General features: G+C 34.0%; 1 long non-coding RNA gene across 2 annotated transcripts; it reads left to right on the top strand.

Annotated features, from left to right (window-relative positions):
- Positions 1 to 112: 112 nt before the first annotated feature.
- On the top strand, positions 113 to 8,902 carry LOC111054220. 2 transcript variants are annotated; one of them, XR_005572918.1, is made up of 4 exons: positions 113 to 360; positions 857 to 976; positions 7,331 to 7,520; positions 8,761 to 8,902. It is a non-coding gene; the product is annotated as an uncharacterized LOC111054220 (long non-coding RNA). The 2 variants fall into 2 exon arrangements; XR_005572917.1 differs by lacking the exons at positions 113 to 360; positions 857 to 976 and adding an exon at positions 5,469 to 6,041.
- Positions 8,903 to 19,839: the final 10,937 nt, after the last annotated feature.

The raw sequence follows: 19,839 nt of genomic DNA on the forward strand, positions 1-19,839 counted from the left end.
GTTAATACTCACAAATGATTTCAAAATGTTCCCTGCATTGTGCTGCCCATAGGCAATAGCGGCCAGTTTTTGAACTATTGCCACATTTTGCTCAAACTGACCTGACCTGACCATCGCCATCTTTGATTTTTGTTTGTATACAATTAGCCTGTACAAGTCCGCAAACAATTGCTAATTATTAATTGAATATTAACATTTAAACTTTAATTTTTTAAAAATATCATCTTTCATAATTGATTGAAGTCTATCAATGTTAAAAATAGTTTGTAACCGTCGTATAATTAGAGAATGTGTGTGTAAACTTTGGAAGTGGAATTCCTATACGGTCCCATACAGCTAAGTTTTGAAAATGATAATACTGTAAGTATTACAATAAATAAACATTCATTCCTAAGAAATTCATCTTCGATTATGGTTAAATTAAGTACATTTAACTTTGAAAACGATTACTTTGGTAAAATAATTGCAAAATCTTCATGTGTTGACTATGAGCCATTGCCAATGGGCTGTCTTATTGTTTTTATAAGTATTTAGCTGATATTTTGCTTATTTCAACTTAAACATTATTGTAAAATGTGTTCAATATCATTTAAATAATGGTTTAATTCCGTTTTAGTTCTAGTTGTTGACTAATTTTTACTTTTCTCATACCATGAATGATCTCTAGATTGACGGCAATGGTAGGTAGGTTGGGTAGTTGCAAGTGTGCGGGACGTTCAGCACTAAACTTTAAATTAATAAACTTATCATTTTTCAATTCAAAGAAATGAAAATTTTAAATTCAAAATTATTCATGCTCTATTATTCTTTGATAACCTTATCTACTGTTGAGTTTATTATTTTTATACATTTTCAGGTATATCATCATTGGAGATTATAACCATTCAATCGGAATCGTAACTTGATATTTTATGCTACAATATTCATTGTATTTGAAACGGAACGAGCTGATTCAACTCTTCATGCAAAGTACAAGGTAATTCCAAATTTATTGTGATATTTGTAATTTTCCCTACAAATATCATGTCTTTTTTCTTCTCTTCAAGCGGAATTGCTTAGAATCTGTTTTCTAATATAATTTAAAAAGGCATTTCAAATGTTTGGGTTTATAGAGAAGGGCGTGCTGTGATCTATAGACTTTTCCTCATTTTATTTTTTTATAAAAACACTTATAAATCTTACTCATAAATGTCTTAACAGTTTCATGAGGAAAATCTACCAGACTGCAGTTCAGGACAATTTCTCTCCATATACTTTGACATGTCTCTAGATTTAAGTTAAAATAACTCTAATGTCTTTTTTTATTGAAAAATATCCCCTAATTTATTCTTGGGAACTAATGGATGAATTACAAGAATTACTAGATATTGAAAAAAATCACCCTTTTCTGATTTAAGAATATCCACCTTATTATAGTGTCCCATTCAAACATTCAATGATTTCCGTATATCTGGTGATCCCCGAATTGGTGTTATTCCAAAGAATAGGTAGCCTCATTTGGTAAAAAATCATACAATTCTCTTTTGATGGTTACCAACATTTTTTAGTGTCACCATCTAACAATTCTGGTTTTAATAGTTGATAAATGACTGAAAGAAAATATTCATATAGTTTCCGTATACCTGGTAAACCCCGAATTGGAGTTATACAAAAGAATAGGTAGCCTTATTTTGTGAAAAATCATACAATTCTTATTTGAAGGTTACAATCATTTTTCAGTGTCCCCATCAAACAATTCTGGATTTAATAGTTGATCAATGACTAAAAGAAAGTATTCTCATAGTCTCCGTATACCTGGCAATCCCCGAAACCCCGAATTGGTGTTATACAAAAGAATAGGTAGCCTTATTTTGTGAAAAATCATACAATTCTTATTTGAAGGTTACCATCATTTTTCAGTGCCCCCATCTAACAATTCTGGTTTTAATAGTTGATCAATGACTGAAAGAAAGTATTCATATAGTTTCCGTATAACTGGTAAACCCCGAAGTGGTGTTATTCAAAGAATAGGTAGCCTTATTTTGTAAAAAATCATACAATTATTATTTGAAGGTTACCAATGTTTTTCAGTGCCCCAATCTAACAATTCTGGTTTTAATAGTTGATCAATGACTAATAGAATATATTCTCATAGTTCTACAACCCTGATAATCCCCGAATTAATGTTATTACAAAGAATATATATATAATGTAAAAAATCATACAATTCTTATTTGAAGGTTACCATCATTTTTCAGTGCCCCCATCTAACAATTCTGGTTTTAATAGTTGATCAATGACTGAAAGAAAGTATTCATATAGTTTCCGTATAACTGGTAAACCCCGAAGTGGTGTTATTCAAAGAATAGGTAGCCTTATTTTGTAAAAAATCATACAATTATTATTTGAAGGTTACCAATGTTTTTCAGTGCCCCAATCTAACAATTCTGGTTTTAATAGTTGATCAATGACTAATAGAATATATTCTCATAGTTCTACAACCCTGATAATCCCCGAATTAATGTTATTACAAAGAATATATATATAATGTAAAAAATCATACAATTCTTATTTGTAGGTTACCATAATCTTTCAGTGTCCCCCATCTATTCTGTTTTTTAAGGTTGACAATGCCTGATAATCTTAGATTTTGCATTATACCTGACATTATTCAGCTGCTGAAATTGAGAACTGACTTTTTTCCTGTTTTTTTTTTGGATGATAGTTGTCTGTGAAATTCTCTTTGTGATAGTTGGGCAGTGACTATTATCCTAGAGAAAATATAGCACAAGAATATATGTCATGGTAAATGGCGTTTATGTTGCAAATGTGAGTGTTAACTGAAGCCGATAATCCTAGTAGTTGTTTTTGGTAAATCTATGTGACGCTGGTAGTCTCTCATACTGTGCCCTTCTTACACTCTCACACTCCCAACAACACAATAATAATAGACAGTAGTCGACAGTAATCGGAGAAGAAATTTGGAACATAAACTTCCTATTTCATGAGATATCTTCTGAAGCTATATTCTCTGTATGGTGTGATACAGTTAAATCAAGTTTCATAACCACTTGACTTTCATTTCATCTCGGACTGTGAACGTGTAATGGCCTCAATTTTTGGAACATACATGGTGGTATATCTTCTCATGCAATATTTTCTCTATGTGCTTACCTTTTGATTTTTATTCAGTGTTTGTGTCAAATAAAAAAATGATTTGTTGTTGTGTTGAATAAATTTATTTATTGATTGATCAACCCTCTCCACTACCTCCTCACTATGAGAACACCTATAATTTGGCATCACACCTTCATTCAAGTTCTGATCACACAGAGAGCGATCTGCTGGCAGCGGTCTTGGAAGAATATACTTATAGATATCTTAAATATAGATATTAATATCGACGTATGACACTCAAGATCTCTGCTCCAACTATTTATTGAAATTTCTTCAGCTATATTTGTTGGTTTGTTGGTATTTGTTGGTATCTGGCTTACAAACGTTGCTTGTCTTTCTTCACTCTCTTCTTCTCCCGTTCTTCCCTTATCCACTCCTCCTCACCCTTCATTCTTTACTTTTATTCCCTCTACCAGACCATGACATGGGAAACCATAGTTGACTAGGTATTTTCCGCCTTTCATTCTATTCAGCACACCCCGCTGTGAAGCCTGTTTTTGTATTTTGATTAGAAATTTGTATTTTTATTGTATTGTTTTTGTATTTTTTTGTGTATTTGTGTTGATTTGTATGAATTTGTATTAAATTGAGTTGCCTAAAAATTGTTCACACCAGAGCTCTGTGACTGTGTAGAGTTACTACAGATATCTGGACGTCCATACAGTTTCACTTCACACCAGAGAAATCTGTGGCCCAATAGAAATTATTTTTACTTAAAAATCTTTACCGATTCCTCAATTTTCATAATTTTTTTTAAAGCAAATTATTTGTTTCAAGACGCTGAACCCGAATCTGGAGTCTCAATATATTTTGTTGTTTTATCTCCTTGTTGGCGTGATTTGTGGTTTTGATGAGAGATCTTGATCGAAAACGACCGTTCGGATGTCCGGAGAAAATCGCTATTATAGTAAAATCCACGTTGTCATGGAAGTGGAGAAAGATAGAAGAGCAATGTTGCCGATTCTCTGCCTTGTCTCTGATTTCAAAAGACGATATCTCATATCTGATATAATATTCAATGTTGAAAATAATCAATCATATTCTATATTCGTCAAGAAAAATTTTATATTTGAGATTAAATATTTTGTTGATTGAACATATTTATACATTGTTGTAGTAATAATTATGTGGGAAGAGTGCGGAGGTGGTAGAGGATAGCGCTATCTGCTTTGTGGAATGATAGACAAGGATAGCAACACCAATGTTAATACAATACTGCCATTATAATGTGGACCTCACTATTAATAGGACGATTCGAAAACATTCGTCTGCGAGTGGAGTTTATTTCTCATGTCTTTCGGCAGATGGATGGATGTCTGTGTTGAACAACAGCTCATTGCTTAGGCAGGCGACCGATCTTTTTGGAAAATCCATCCACCGACTGCAGAGTCGCACAGATTTGGTGTGAACAAGCTTATTTATTTAGTTTGCATAGTCGACATAATCCAATTTTCTTGGATCTATAGAATACATTCAACTGAAAAAAGATGTTGTAGATTTGTGTATAATATAGGGGCTAAAGTTGGGAGTGCAGGATACATTTAATTTGCCCACAACAGAGAGGCCTAGTTGCACAAAAGCCGGTTAAATTTTAATCGTGATTAGTTTCACGATAACCAATCAGAGAAGGTCTTTTTGATAAGACGGCTTCTCTGATTGATTCTCATGTAATTAATCACGGTTAAAATTTAACCGGCTTTTGTGCAGCTGGACTGTAGAGTATTCTTCTAACAAAGCGGTAGAAAGTCTCATAAAAGTTGCTAGTAGCCTATTTGAAGCAATTTAAAATTTGGGTTTTATTCCGTCAAATTGTTCTGTTTTCCCATAGATGCCCTTATTGTAATTGTAGTGAATAGATTCCTTCTTCTAATTTGTAATATTTTTGAGCACTTTATGTCATCAAATGTCTAGAGTTTGTTACATTTTATACCGTACAATTTGATAGACCTGTTGAATGTGTAGTTGTGAGTCATTATGCGCTTGTAAGCCATAGAGTTATTAAACATTTTTTGAAACTTATATTAAGGTAAATAGTTGAGTTAAAATTTTTCAGCTGCTCTTTATCTACCTTTTTACCAAGCTTTATCAATATTATGGTTATATTTTGCCCCAAAGGCATTGCAAACCGATTTGTATGGTATGGTTGCCAGTGTAGTACAAGAATAAATTACGTCTTTATGACATTCTATCTCTATTTTGAGCTTCTATTAGGATGAAAAATGGTTAAATAAATATGTATAGTTATGTTTTTAAAAGATATTTTTGTGAGAAACAGTTTTATTTCTTCATTTTCTATTAAAATTGATGACATATTTTGCTGGGGTTTCTGGGTGAAATATGCATTTGGAGGCATTTTAATCTTTTATTCAAGTTATATCATCAATATTATAATCATTTTAGAGTACAATTTATGTCATTTCAATGTATTCTAATTACATTTTTGTAATTATTATGCAGTTTTTATTTAAGGTTAGAAAATTATTTTCTTCTTATTCTTTTACTCTTCTTCTATGGAAAGTAATTAGGTCAGAAAGTCAGCTGGTTTCTGCCAACCAAACACATCTATGTCTCAATAGAAAATAGGAAGGGCGGATAGAGAAATTTTGCATCGTTACGTTGGCGGCAATACTTTTTCCCTCCTCTGTCGAAATAGAAATAAATTGGATGCCGCCATCTTGGATGTTTTCTTGCTATATTGTGTAGTGGTCGTAATTTATTGCAGTTTTTAATTATATTTTATTGAGTTCAGTCTTAAATTATTGTGAAATGTGTTCCTTATTATCTTAATCAACTAGTGTGAACATAGAAATCCAGTTCTATCCGATAATTTTAACGTGAGCTTTGATATAAAAACAGCCTATTCTTCAGTCGCCGATTAGTTCAAGGTACTGTAAATTTTACGTAATAAAAATGTTTCATCAGCTATTCAACGTTATTTATTACTTGCTTTTGTCTTATTACAATGTTTCTTTTTCAATGTTTACCCGCATTCTTTTCAATTCTTTTCATTCCCGCAATCTTTTTACAATGTTTTCAATTGATTTCGTTCAGTTTTAGATAATTATTTCCTACTTTTGATCTATGGCTGTTTCACTTTGAACTGCCAAGGAATTGAATCTGACTATAGATTTTATATAAAGTTTTTAGCTATAATTCATCAATTTTAGGCTTAAATTAGTACAAGATGAATTGTTTACTGTCGATTTTATTCATTTTAAAGGTAAATATCATAAACGTTTATAATTTTTTTGAATATTTACTTTACATTCTTTGGTTATGATTTACCGATTTGAAACTTGAATTATTAGTACAAAAATAAGCTATTTCCTAATAGTTTAATTTATTTCCAGGTAAAAATTAATTATTTCGAATATTTTTCTTTAAAATTCAACATTAGCAGACATCATGTTTGTAATTGCATTCAACTTGAAAACATCTAAGGTTAAGGCTAGTTTTTTGTTTAGGTATCAGTCTCAATTATTTTGTCATTTTAATAATAATTACTGAAAGTAGAGGAGAAAATGTATTTGCCATTCATGCATAGGTTTTTTATTATAATTGCGCACACTAATGCGGTCCGAACAATTTTTTTATCAATTATATCAGTCATAAATATTAAAAAAAAAAACATATATTGAAATTCACCTCCCCGTTTCCTGCTCTGTGAAAGGGGCAACGAAGTTTTTTCATAGGAAATTTTAACATTTTTTTCGCTGCGGGATTAATTTTAACAGTAAACTTTTTTTTAAATCTTCCCACTACAGAATGCGGGTAAAAATTTCCATTGAGTATGTTTCAAAATTTCCCCGTTGAGGAGAGCGGGTCAATTTTTATAATAAAACATGTTTTTAAATCTCTGCTCTCTCGTTTCCCGTTGCGAGAAATTTATTTTTTTACAAGTCAGCCAATCTATCTTCTTGCAACTGAAAACTAATGTAGAAGTGAATCTATTTATTTGTGACATAAATTTTGATGTGTTTTGTGATGAATTTGTATGTGTTTATAATATTTGAATCTTTATGAAACAGGTATTGCCATATACACAACTGTTTGATCGTATTTTTATGATAAATAAAACAGCTTTTGTCTCAACCACTTATTTCAACTGCCTTGAGTCACTCCACTAGTATATTTTTTTATTACTTTGTTGGTTAAGCAATGTGTTGTTTTACAGTGACCGCGCAGAGGAATCTCACTGCTTTGAGAAGGAAGCCCTTACCTCCAATCTCCAGCCAAGGATTACTTCACAGAATGACTGCGCAGAGGAATCTCACTGCTTTGAGAAGGAAGACCTTATCTCCAATCTCCAGCCTTGAATTACTTCACATCATGATGTTAAACATCGTCGACGGAATTTACTCGAGGTTAGTAGATGATTTTTTCTGTATTTTTCATGTTTGTAATGTTTGATTGTGCATTTTGCGTTGCTGCTTGCGTAATATAGAAGTGCAACCTGCGATTAACCATATTATTTTTAAGAATGAGAGGGAATTTGAAAAATACTTTGGATTGGGCAACATTTTTTGAAAATAATGTATCATTTTGTGGTTTTTTTCAAGTAAAATCGTTTGCACCAACCTTCATTCTAGACAACCATGTTTACACTGACTAATGTCATAGAGAAACAATAGCGTAAGTAGTATCTCATGGTATAGGGCGTTTATCTCGCAACTTTCACTGTTATCTCAAGCCGATTATTGTCGATTTTTACTGTTTTGGCCGGATAAGAGTGTATGAACGGCACAATATGATGGACTATTACAGTCATAAAGCTTCACATGAAAGAACTACCTGGACTATCGGCTTGAGATCAGTAACATAAACGCCCTTGAGTTAATGTTCACCCTCACTAATTATGTACTCAGTAATTATTAACTAGTGGTAGTTTGCTATTTCTAACCGTAGTATGTAGACTTGTCTTCGATTGTCTGGTTTTTCTTTTTTTATGGTGTTGTCTCGTCTGCTTGTTGTAAATACTGTATTGTATATTTGACTAATATCTTGCACTTGCCTAAAATCTCATCCTACTTCACTGCTCTATGCAGCTTCTTCTTGAATTGAGTTGAATAATTGTAGAAAGAAATATTGTCTTTAAACTGTTCAAATCTTCTGCTCCTCTGCTTGTTGTAAATGACTATTTGACTAATTCCATGCACTCTTCTATAAACTTCTTTTATTTCACTGCTCTAGGCATCTCCTACTTGGAATGTTTTGAGTTGAATGGTTGGTTGATTGACTTGAAACCGTTTCAATCTTCTGCTTGAACTTATAATTTCTCATTTATAGAAAGCCACGTCTTTGTTCATAGTTCTGTCTTTATTCTTCTAATGAGCATTGCAGCTTTGTTTTTTCTCTCTCAAACACTTTTCGACTGTGGATTTTCTCGCCTGCTGTGACTTGGTTTGATTGCTCGTCTTGGTGTGCACATCAGTGCTGTTTGAAATCCCATCATCATTAACCAATCTTTTTTTTTCATTTTTCCTTCTATTTCTTTTGGCCTGTTGTAGAGCAGTAGATGCGTGTTTGGCATGAGGGCGCACGATTAGTTGACAAAGTGCTAAATAAATCAAATCTCTAAACGTTGTTCCCGTTTTTATATTACAGGACCGGCAATCGGCAGGCCACTATTAAAAATACTGGGGATATTTTTACCGAGAATAAACATGTTTTATTATTTTTTCATTCATCGTTTTATTTTATTTTTATAATTTTTTCATGAGTTATTAAATTTTATTTTTTGTTTGCTTCATTTTGTTTTTATTTTAACATTCATTTTATTTAATCCATCATCATTATTATTTTTATTTCGTATCATTCATCATTATTTTTATTTGATTTGTTATGATCAGTGAATTGATATCACCCACTTTTTGTGAGTTATGCCCACCAATGCAGGGACATTCCTATAGCTGTGAAGCGTTATTTTATAAAAACTCAATTTATTATGATGAGTTGTTGGTCTTATTATGTGTGGTCATTTATACCCCCACCCTGTGTCTGTGACCAACGATATTTTCAATCATTTGCCAATGTTATCCCAACTCGGGTGACTAATGATTTATTCCTGAGTTGTGTAATTAAAGAGTACCCTATTAGGCTCAACTCACACTTAGGCGACTCAGGTGGAGAAGAGACTGGACTCTAGTGGAGAGCATGTGTTTCCAAATCGTGACACTCAGACCAGTCGACTATAGTCTCCGCTACTGTCACCATTTGGGAACACATGCTCTCCACTAGAGTCCAGTCTCTTCTCCACCTGAGTCGCGTAAGTGTGAGTTGAGCCTTAATGAAAATGAAATACTGGTTATCCAAGATCCATTGACATTTAATTAGAAATTCTTGCATTATTTTTCCCTCAAACCATTTTAGATGAAATCCCTCTATTGATTGAGAAGGTAACGACATATTATTGGAGTCTGCTAAGTGTGAATTTTGATAGTGTTTTATTCTAGAAATGATCCGTAAATCGAGGGTGCAGATTTTATTGATTTATGATTTATATTGACAAGTGTCTATTATAATGATTAAATAATTTGAGAGGTATAAAGCTGGGTTTACACCAAAGTTATAAACAAAATGTTAATAACATCATAATCCTTATAGATCCTACTAGATTGAACGTAACTTGACAAACACATATGTTCATCATGTGTATGATAAGATATGTTCAATCGAATAGAATCTATAATGATTGAGTTATCAACTTTGGTGTAAACGAAGCTTCAGATTGATGGTTGATTAGCAAGCAAGCGCAGACTATTGACAGAGTACTGTCAACATTGGAGCGAGGCGAGGTGGCACTCCATTTCAATGTGTCTACCACTAACTACTTGAGACCAGTTTCCATTGCCACACATTAATGTATCCCAACATGTAGCTGTCTCCAGAATATAGCAATCAATGATTAGTTGTGCAACTTGTCTCTGGGATTTGTGGTGATGGAAACTGGTCTTCAATCTCCTATTATCTTGCTATAGTAAAATTCACGTTACAAAGTCAGTGAAAATGATAGGACGTCAGAGTTGCCGATTTTCTGTTACCACCGCCTTCTATACTAGATAGCTGTGATTTGTCATCCCGGTATATTTGTTGTCATTCTTATTAATTTTCTCATGATTTAATAATAAATTTTCGTGGTTGAGATAAAATATTCTGGTAGTTTATTATATATCTACATAGTCAAGAAACCATTTACAGCAGTGCGGGGTTGGAAAGGATAGAGCTATCTGCTTTGTCTAATAGCAGACAAGGATAGCAACACAAATGTTGATGAGGTGCTGACTTTATAACGTGCATCTCACTCTAGTATGCAAGCTTATGCGTAGGGCAGCGTAAATTCAGCAGCAGCAAACGAATATCCCTTCTATTATCACTATAATATTAACAGTAAGGCTCAACTCACAATTACGCGACTCAGGTGGAGAAGAGACTGGACTCTAGTGGAGAGCATGTGTTGCCAAATGGTGACACTCACACCAGTCGATTCTAGTCTCCGCGACGTCACCATTTCAAAACACATGCTCTCCACTAGAGTCCAGTCTCTTCACCTGAGTCACCTAAGAGGATATTTGCAGTGATTCTAATTTAATTTGGCGCGGCATTCTACAGCGTAAATTGCAGCGGCAAGCGAATTTCCCCCACTATTATCAACTATATAAGGGCCAAACCACACGCAGCGTTTTTCAGTAGAGTCGGTAGGGCAGGAAGCTCTCTTAGTGCCGTTTGCACAAAAGCTGGTTACATTTTAACCGTGATTAATTCCTCGAGAACCAATCAGAGAAGACGTCTTGTCAAAAAGGCCTCTGATTGGTTCTTGTAAAATTAACAACGGTTGAAACTTAACCGGCTTTTGTGCAACCGAGCCTTAGTAGCTGATTCCCGAAGCCAATCGGAGAGCTTTCTGCCCTGAAGAAAGGGCAATCTACCTCGTGTGGCTTGGTCCCCATGGTGCGGCTATTTGCAGCGATTCTATTTGATTTGGCGCGGCGTTTGCTATGATTGAAGGTTGGTACATCCTAGAAATAGTGAAAATTAAACTCTTAAGGCTCGGTTCACAAAGGCCGTTAAATTTTAATCGTGATCAATTTCACGAGTACCAATCAGAGAAGGGTTTTTCAAAAAGAAGGCTTCTCTGATCTGTGATTTTTTTTTTTTCAATTATGTCTTGGAGATTCCAGTTAGGAAATAGAAGAAAAGTCTTATAAGGCTCAACTCTAGTGGAGAGCATGTGTTTCCAAATGGTGACGTCGCGGAGACTAGAATCGACTGGTCTGAGTGTCACCATTTGAAAACATGCTCTCCACTAGAGTCGAATCTCTTCTCAATCTGAGTCGCCTAGGTGTGAGTTGAGCCTTAGAGACGAGGATATTTGCAGCGATTCTAATTGAATTTGGCTCGGCATTCTACAGCGTAAATTGCAGCGGCAAGCGAATTTCCCCCACTATTATCAACTATATAAGGGCCAAACCACACGCAGCGTTTTTCGGTAGGGCAGGAAGCTCTCTTAGTGCCGTTTGCACAAAAGCTGGTTACATTTTAACGGTGATTAATTCCTCGAGAACCAATCAGAGAAGACGTCTTGTCAAAAAGGCCTCTGATTGGTTCTTGTAAAATTAACAACGGTTGAAACTTAACCAGCTTTTGTGCAACCGAGCTTTAGTAGCTGATTCCCGAAGCCAATCGGAGAGCTTTCTGCCCTGAAGCGAACCTCGTGTGGCTTGGTCCTTATGGTGCGGCTATTTGCAGCGATTCTATTTGATTTGGCGCGGCGTTTGCTATGATTGAAGGTTGGTACATCCTAGAAATAGTGAAAATTAAACTCTTAAGGCTCGGTTGCACATAGCCCGTTAAATTTTAATCGTGATCAATTTCACGAGTACCAATCAGAGAAGGGTTTTTCAAAAAGAAGGCTTCTCTGATCTTGTGATTTTTTTTTTTCAATTATGTCTTGGAGATTCCAGTTAGGAAATAGAAGAAAAGTCTTATAAGGCTCAACTCTAGTGGAGAGCATGTGTTTCCAAATGGTGACGTCGCGGAGACTAGAATCGACTGGTCTGAGTGTCACCATTTGAAAACATGCTCTCCACTAGAGTCGAATCTCTTCTCAATCTGAGTCGCCTAGGTGTGAATTGAGCCTTAGTCTCACTTATTAGAAAACCAGGTCGCTTGTTATGAAATTTCCTTTAAATTAATCACGATTAAAATTTAACCGGCGCTAAGGCTACAAACAGCGGTCAAGCGTTCTTGCGGTAGTACAAGAAACTGAATAAATGAAACTTGATTATTGAATTGATACGAGATAGAGACGCTCATCATATTATATTATTAAATTGATTTTTACTTTCTTATAATCTATTTTCGAGGAAAGAAAATGGAACGCTTGTACGGTATTTGACCGGTGCCTGCATAAACAGACCGCTGTGAAGCCTTCAACGTTGCTAAATCATGAAATTTGATACAATGTTTCATTAAATTGAAGATGAAACAACGTCTTGTGTAAAAAGCATTGGTGATATTTTTTAGGAAAGCCAAAGGTTTAATTCCTAAGCGACGATTGTATCAGCTGCTATTTGATTATTCATAGACTAATATTGAGGTGTATATTATAAACTACAAACTTTTTACAAAATGTTTGGATACATTAGTCATAGTTTGGGAATTTGACCTTCAGTTGGATAGACCTTTTGTCTGAAACCGAAACATAACCTCACTTTTTGGAGGATCAGATCACTGCTTCATTGTAGGTCACGGAATTACAATAGCAAGGATTAAATAAGTCAAGATCTCCCTTCGATATATTAAAAATCATACTGAGACTCCACTTGGTACAATTAGGGAACATCAATCCCTTTTTGTGTTTACTATATGAGACCTAACCTCACTTTTAGAGCCCCTCAATACAAAGCCATTCAAAATGCTTGAAACACTTTCTGAAATATATTTTGGGGACCTGAAGTATTATCTATCACAAATATTACCTCGAATTGGAATCTTGGATGGGATAAATTGTTTTTAGAGCTTCCAGATTGATAGAATCTATCAGATAGATTATCTGATAATCTCTGAATGTTCTGAGCGGGAACTGAATTTTTCCAGAATTTTAAAAGCCCAGAGAATGACATCAACTCCATTTGATTTGGAGACGTTTTCTTTGAAACTCTCAATTTTTATATGATCAGATTCTATTTTTGAGAGCATATTTTTATATTTTTAATCGGATATTCTTCCCTCATTGCAGCTGTTCTTTGAGGTTAGGGATCTTGAATTTGCCGCGGTTTTCTGTACAAAAATGGCGGATACATGCTCAGCTGACGACAATCAAGTCAGCTCAGGTGACAACTTATCAGCTGTTTAGGAGGGAAATTATTTAGTTTCAGGGAATTTATAGTTCACTTTCAAATATAATACATTTTCTACGTTTTATAAAAACATTCAAAAGCATTTTTCAAGAATAATATATATTCAACTATTATTTTTGATGAGACAGATTAATAGGACAATCCTAGAACTGATTTTTTGTTTATTATCATGTTGAACTGTGCATAGCCTACTTTGAGATGATTTTCCGATGATCGAATTATCTAGAAAATAATAATTTAGTTATTATCTTGATATTTTCCCTCAATCAAATTATGAACATTGTATAAAGAAGCATGGAGAAAAAACACATTTCTATTCTAATTCTAAGGAATAATGTCGGTAGACCTGACTTTTGTGGCGGCAGATTTTTTCGAATTTGAATAACCAGTAGCTCGGTTAACAGTAGACCTCACGCAGTTTTTTTATCCACAAGTTCACCTGTCACCTGTTCTCCAAAATTGTAATAGACACGGCTTAAATTTCAAAGAAACCTTGTGTATACATCGACGCGCAGAAAAAAAGGAATATTCCTGCCAAATCTCATCGAATTCTATCAATGTGTTTGGCCCTAATACGTTACATTCAGACAGATGAAAGAAAATCCCAGGTAATACATAGACCTCACTGTGATCGGTCAATGAATTCAGGATTGAAACTCTGTAAAAAGGTCTAATGCCAAAAAATACCTGTATTTATTGACAAAAAATTCCAAAAATGTATATTTTATTGACTTTACCAATGCATTTGATCAACACAATATTAATTCAAGCATTAGGATGAGAGCGTGCGAAATACTTAGGGTACCGTATAAAACCATAGGAAATAAGCTTATAGCCTACTAGAGAATGATTTATTTATGATAAAACATTGATAAATCTAAGAAAAATTTCCCAGAAACTACAAAAATGAGGGAGTTCCACAGGGATGTTCACTTGCACCTTTAAAATTTTTCATTCTTAGTGCCGGTTGCCGGTTGAATTTTAACCGTGATTAGATCCACGAGAACCAATCAGAGAAGGCCTTTTTGATAATAATTAAAAACGCCTTCTCTGAATGATTCTCGTGAAATTATTCACTCTTAAAATTTAACCGGCTGTTTTGCAACCGGGCCTGAATGTTTACTTCTCTAGATGCCAACACAAGCTCTCAATCGATTATTGAACTAATAAATAGTGAGATTAGCTTCCAACTGGAGACATTGGTCGAATGGGAAGCATTGATATGTTACTTTATTTATGAGAAAGTTGACAATATTGCAAGTGTATCTCACTTATCAGAGTCAATAAATTTAATTGCTGAGCTCAGGTGTCTCACTAGTTTCTATTAACTAAGACAATTATAACTTAATAACTAGTAATAACTTAAGACAATTTTCGAACAAAAACACCAATTTTTTTACACACTCTTGACAGATTCACTGATCAAAATCAACTAGAAGGCGTGAGTAAAGATGCAGAGAGGATCAAGCGAGCGGTCATCTTGGATTAATCCCACAATGCAGCAGTCCCAACACTTGAGATAAGTTATTCAACATTTTTTTGACAATTATTTTTTGATAGTTCTATGCCTTAATTTGTAGACAAGGGTCAGTTGGATATTACAAACTTGATGACAAAAAAAAGATTGGATGGATCAATCTCGAAGAAAATTTCTTCTATAGTGAGATAGAAAAATAATAAGTATTATTTTTCTATAATGAAATATTCAAGAGTATCTTGAATATATCAAGGATATAATGGAGCTGCATCACTACAGTATATGGCTCTGCCAATGTACTATCTGAAACCAAATATTATGATATCGGCCTACATCTCATGATATGTCATATTTGAAATAAGAATGATAAAGTTATTGACAATCAGTGTCAACATGATGAGCTTCATCTTCTCTTGTAGTTTAATAGTAGTTAAGTTTAGTTTTAATAAGTAGTTTAATTTGATGAAGGAAACCTCTCCAGCTAGTTTCATCAAAAGCTGCTTCAATTGGGACATCATGCATCCACAGTTTAAGTGGAGTCCGAAACACCAGTGGAAAATGTTTTTCAGGTATACTCTACTTGGAATGAGTAGAGTATACTCTCATAATGTAGTGCTCACTCCTGCGGGAGATATATAGAGTGCAATGTAATTGGAGCGGACCCAACAAATTTTTTTTTTAATAAATGTAATAGGTAGTGTGAATTATGAATATTTTTATTGTTCACTTGGAATTTAGTGGACAATCAACTCAATTAAAATAGAATTTATAGCATATCTGGAGAAATTCTTTGAGAGAATTTCACTACGTCTGCTGCTGTATTCTCATGTTGAAAACATGGGGATTTCTTCAAGATGAACATTTGACAATGTAGTAAAAAGCATTGAAGCTTCCTTGGTACTTCATGGAAATAAACTCGATTGTGAGGGATTGGAGTCTTCAAGAAAATTGAATTCCAACAAAAATCAATGAATTTAATTATAGATCTACAGTAAATTTGTCTAATAAACTGCATTCTCTTACAGCTTAAACTCATCTCAAGTAAGTGAGAAATTGAAATATCAATTTTTCAAGAGGGGAACAATGAGCGTTCATCTTGTTCCAATATATTTTCAGAGCATAGAGAGGCGGATCTCTAGTTGTATCTGAAAACCAAACTAATCAACTTGTTACCACTATACTAAAAGTAGTAATGCATTCTATTTTGAATTATTTAGTGTTATCGGATGAGCACGTTAAATGTCGGTCCCGGCTGAAGTAGAACAGTGTCGTAAGGATCATTGACGACTTAAATTATATAAATTCAGGCGGTGGGACCTTCCCGCAAGGGACTCCCCACCAACAAAAGTCATACGAATTCACTTTTTTGAATAATATTTTATGAGGCTCTGCCAGTGTAGGCAACTATCGGATACCAGATATTATGATATACATCTCATGATATTTTATATTTTGAATAAGAATGATAAAGCTATTGAAAATGCATTTTAAAATGATGAGCTTCTTCTCTTGTAGTTAAGTTTAGTTTTAATAGTTTAATTAGCAACCGAATTCCAGTATTATTTGTAGTTATTTCAGTTCCATCTTCAGTGGAGTAAAGTATCACCGTACTATGAAGTAATGAGACCCAAGAATCATCTTGTGGTTGCAAAACTTCATCAAATCTATGGATGATTTGGACATGATATTATAATAGGAGCATTTTATAATGTATTAAGAGTGAATATTAGGGTGAATTTACACACCTTATGATGGAAAATATTTTATATTCTGGAAGCTGAATGCTATAATAGTCACTTTTTGCTATTAGAAAAAAACGACTGTCTGACTGCTAGTCGTTTTTTCTAATAGCAAAAAGTGATTTAATAATGAGCAGTTCGTGATGGTAAACAACATTGAAGAATGCTATAATAGTAATATTACTTGATTTTTCAAAGTATTTTTGCAGTCATCAGATAGCTGCTGGTGCGCTGTTCTTTTGAATCCTCTTATTAATGCAATACTCTCATTAATCAATGATGAAATTTAGGATGATGGATCATATTATTTGGAATATGATTAATAGAAAGGATATAATATATTTGTGTTGAAAATAAGCTTCTAGGACCCTTGTTCAACAAGAAAGTAATAATGCAAATGCAATACAGAATGGTTCTCATATTGAGATACCAATCCATTTCAATTTGAATATTATATGACAAGACTGATCTCCTTCACTACTGGATAATATTAAATGATACTTAATCCCCCTATAGATAGCTGGAATATTTTAGTGTAGTACTTTGAATTCCTAGACAGTGACACATTGACTCATCAATAAAATAGATTTGATTTGTTGATGTGTCACTACTGCATCATTCTAATAGTTTTTGTCTTGTATTTTCAGCTATCACCCACTGTATACAGTGATGAACTCTGAACATTCCGTACCGCACAAAAATGGATACGCGTTCCGCGAGTGTTCCGTACCGCACAAAAATGGATACGCGTTTCGGGAGTGCGTTTAAAGTCTAGTGAAAGTAGTGCAGTGTTGTGTAAAAGTGCTCAAAAGACTGGACGACAACTCTGGACTCTGGACTTGCTGGTTGCTGGGAGGGCGCATCCGCAACAAAGATGAGGTGAGACATCCTATTTTTTAATTTAAAACTTGTGATTGAACAATTAGTTTATTCCATTCATTAATATCATTATGATCTTACAAAAATATTTATACTTCTTGATCTTCACCTGGAGTCTACATTTTTATTTCAAGACACTATCGATTGAAAATACTTGATCTCTCCAGCATTTTCTATTAAACTGATATAAAATTCTCAAAATTTAATTTTTCTCTTGAAGATGCAAAATTCATTCCAATTCTGTTGCTCATTCAGAGGGTAGAGAAGCTACTAGCTTCACTCTAGTACCATAATGAATTACTTTGATTCCAAATTGATTGAATATTAGTTATTTTTTCAGAACTCCTTGACTGATTTTGCTAATTGTTTGTTTCCAGGTTTGAGCTGTGTGCAGTTTGGTGAGTCAGCAATTTCAAATATTCATACTACACAAAAATGTCCTCGCACACATTAATAATTAATAAAATTCTTCCATTAACTCACAATATTTTTTCCAGCCTTCAGCTACAAGTATTAAATTTGAAGTGATGTGTTGTACAGCTCTACTGGTGGGATGTTCCACATCGTTGTCATGTAGTCGTTTCAAAAGGTTTCAGACCTCGCGGCTTTGTTGTTGTATTTTGTTGGATGTCATAGGGATACCATTGAAAGTTTTCAGATAATGAGACAATTTCCCCAACAGTAGAGTTATCCAACACTATTTTCATTTAAAACTTTTCCAATATTTTTAAACTTTAAAATTGGATATCTGTTATATGTAGATATATTGAAGAAGTTCTCATATTTTTATTGAGTCATATCCACTTTCTGCTTCCAATATTACATTTCATTTCCCCATGAGTTAATTTCTTTTCAGAGATTATTTATGGTTTTTTCAAAGTAGAATGTGTGTGAGGTTACACGGAATTGTTGTCAGTGCCTACACATGTTTTTTCTTACACACACTCGAACACCAACACAAATAGATTAAAATAGATTTAATACAGCAGCTTCCAAGGACCATCAAGGATCATCGAGGATCATCAAGGATCATCATGGATTCCCTGGCCCTGACCTCATCATTAGTTTGATTGTTTAAAAACTAAATTCAAATTTTGAGTAACTCATAATTTTTGCATAGAAGTCTGACATATTTTGAGAATATTCTTGTTAACGTAATAATGAGTTACTCATTTTGTATTGATGTTTTTTGTTATAGATGTAGCGTCCCTTATTCTGGCCCTTTGTGATGAGGTATGAAAGACAGTATCGACTCAGACCAATACAGCCAGACCCTGTACTGAGTACCAATAATTGCTGTCAATCATAGAGTTGGAGGCCTATTTCAGTGGGCTCGGCATGCTGATTATGCTTCCAGCTCAGTGAGACAAACTCACTCCTCTTTAAATTATTCAAAAATATTAGCTCCCTCATTAGGAATCCCTCATAAAAGTAGGATATTTAGATTTGATTTTGCAGTCAGCACAATTTTTAGATTAAGGATAGGGTTTCAGCACCTCTATATATCTAGCTTAGGTCCCTCACCACACACGGTTTCACAGGCTTCCAAGGACCATCAAGGATCATCATGGATTCCCTGGCCCTGACCTCATCACCGATTCTGAATTCAAATCTAAATTTAAATTCTTATTAAAGTTTTGAGTAGAAGTCTGACTCACTCAAAAAACTTTGAATCTATAATCTCATACATCAAAAAATCTCAAAAATGAGTATATTTTATTTTGAATTTAGAGTTTCTTGTCTATGATGGACGATTGCTAGTGAGCTGCGACTCAGGTCTATGCAGCAAAATCTGAAATCTTGAGACAAAATCTGAATTATTACTGTTTTTATTCAGGAAAAATATTATCAAGAAAGATAAAATGATCACTTGATAATGAATCAAAAGCCAGAAGAAATAGAAGCTGGAAACGAATAACGGTGCCAACTAAAGGTGGATATTCCTTTTAGTTTTTGATCGCGCCCAATCAGTATTTGTTAATCTAATTCTGTCCCTTTGTGATGAGGTATGAAAGACAGTATCGACTCACACCAATACAGCCAGACCCTGTACTGAGTACCAATTGCTGTCAATCATACAGTTGGAGGCCTATTTCAGTGGGCTCGGCATGCTGATTATGCTTCCAGCTCAGTGAGACAAACTCACGCCTCTTTAAATTATTCAAAAATATTAGCTCCCTCATTAGGAACCCCTCATAAAAGTAGGATATTTAGATTTGATTTTGCAGTC

Source organism: Nilaparvata lugens, chromosome 14 (assembly GCF_014356525.2).
Source record: "Nilaparvata lugens isolate BPH chromosome 14, ASM1435652v1, whole genome shotgun sequence".
Lineage (NCBI taxonomy): Eukaryota > Metazoa > Arthropoda > Insecta > Hemiptera > Delphacidae > Nilaparvata > Nilaparvata lugens.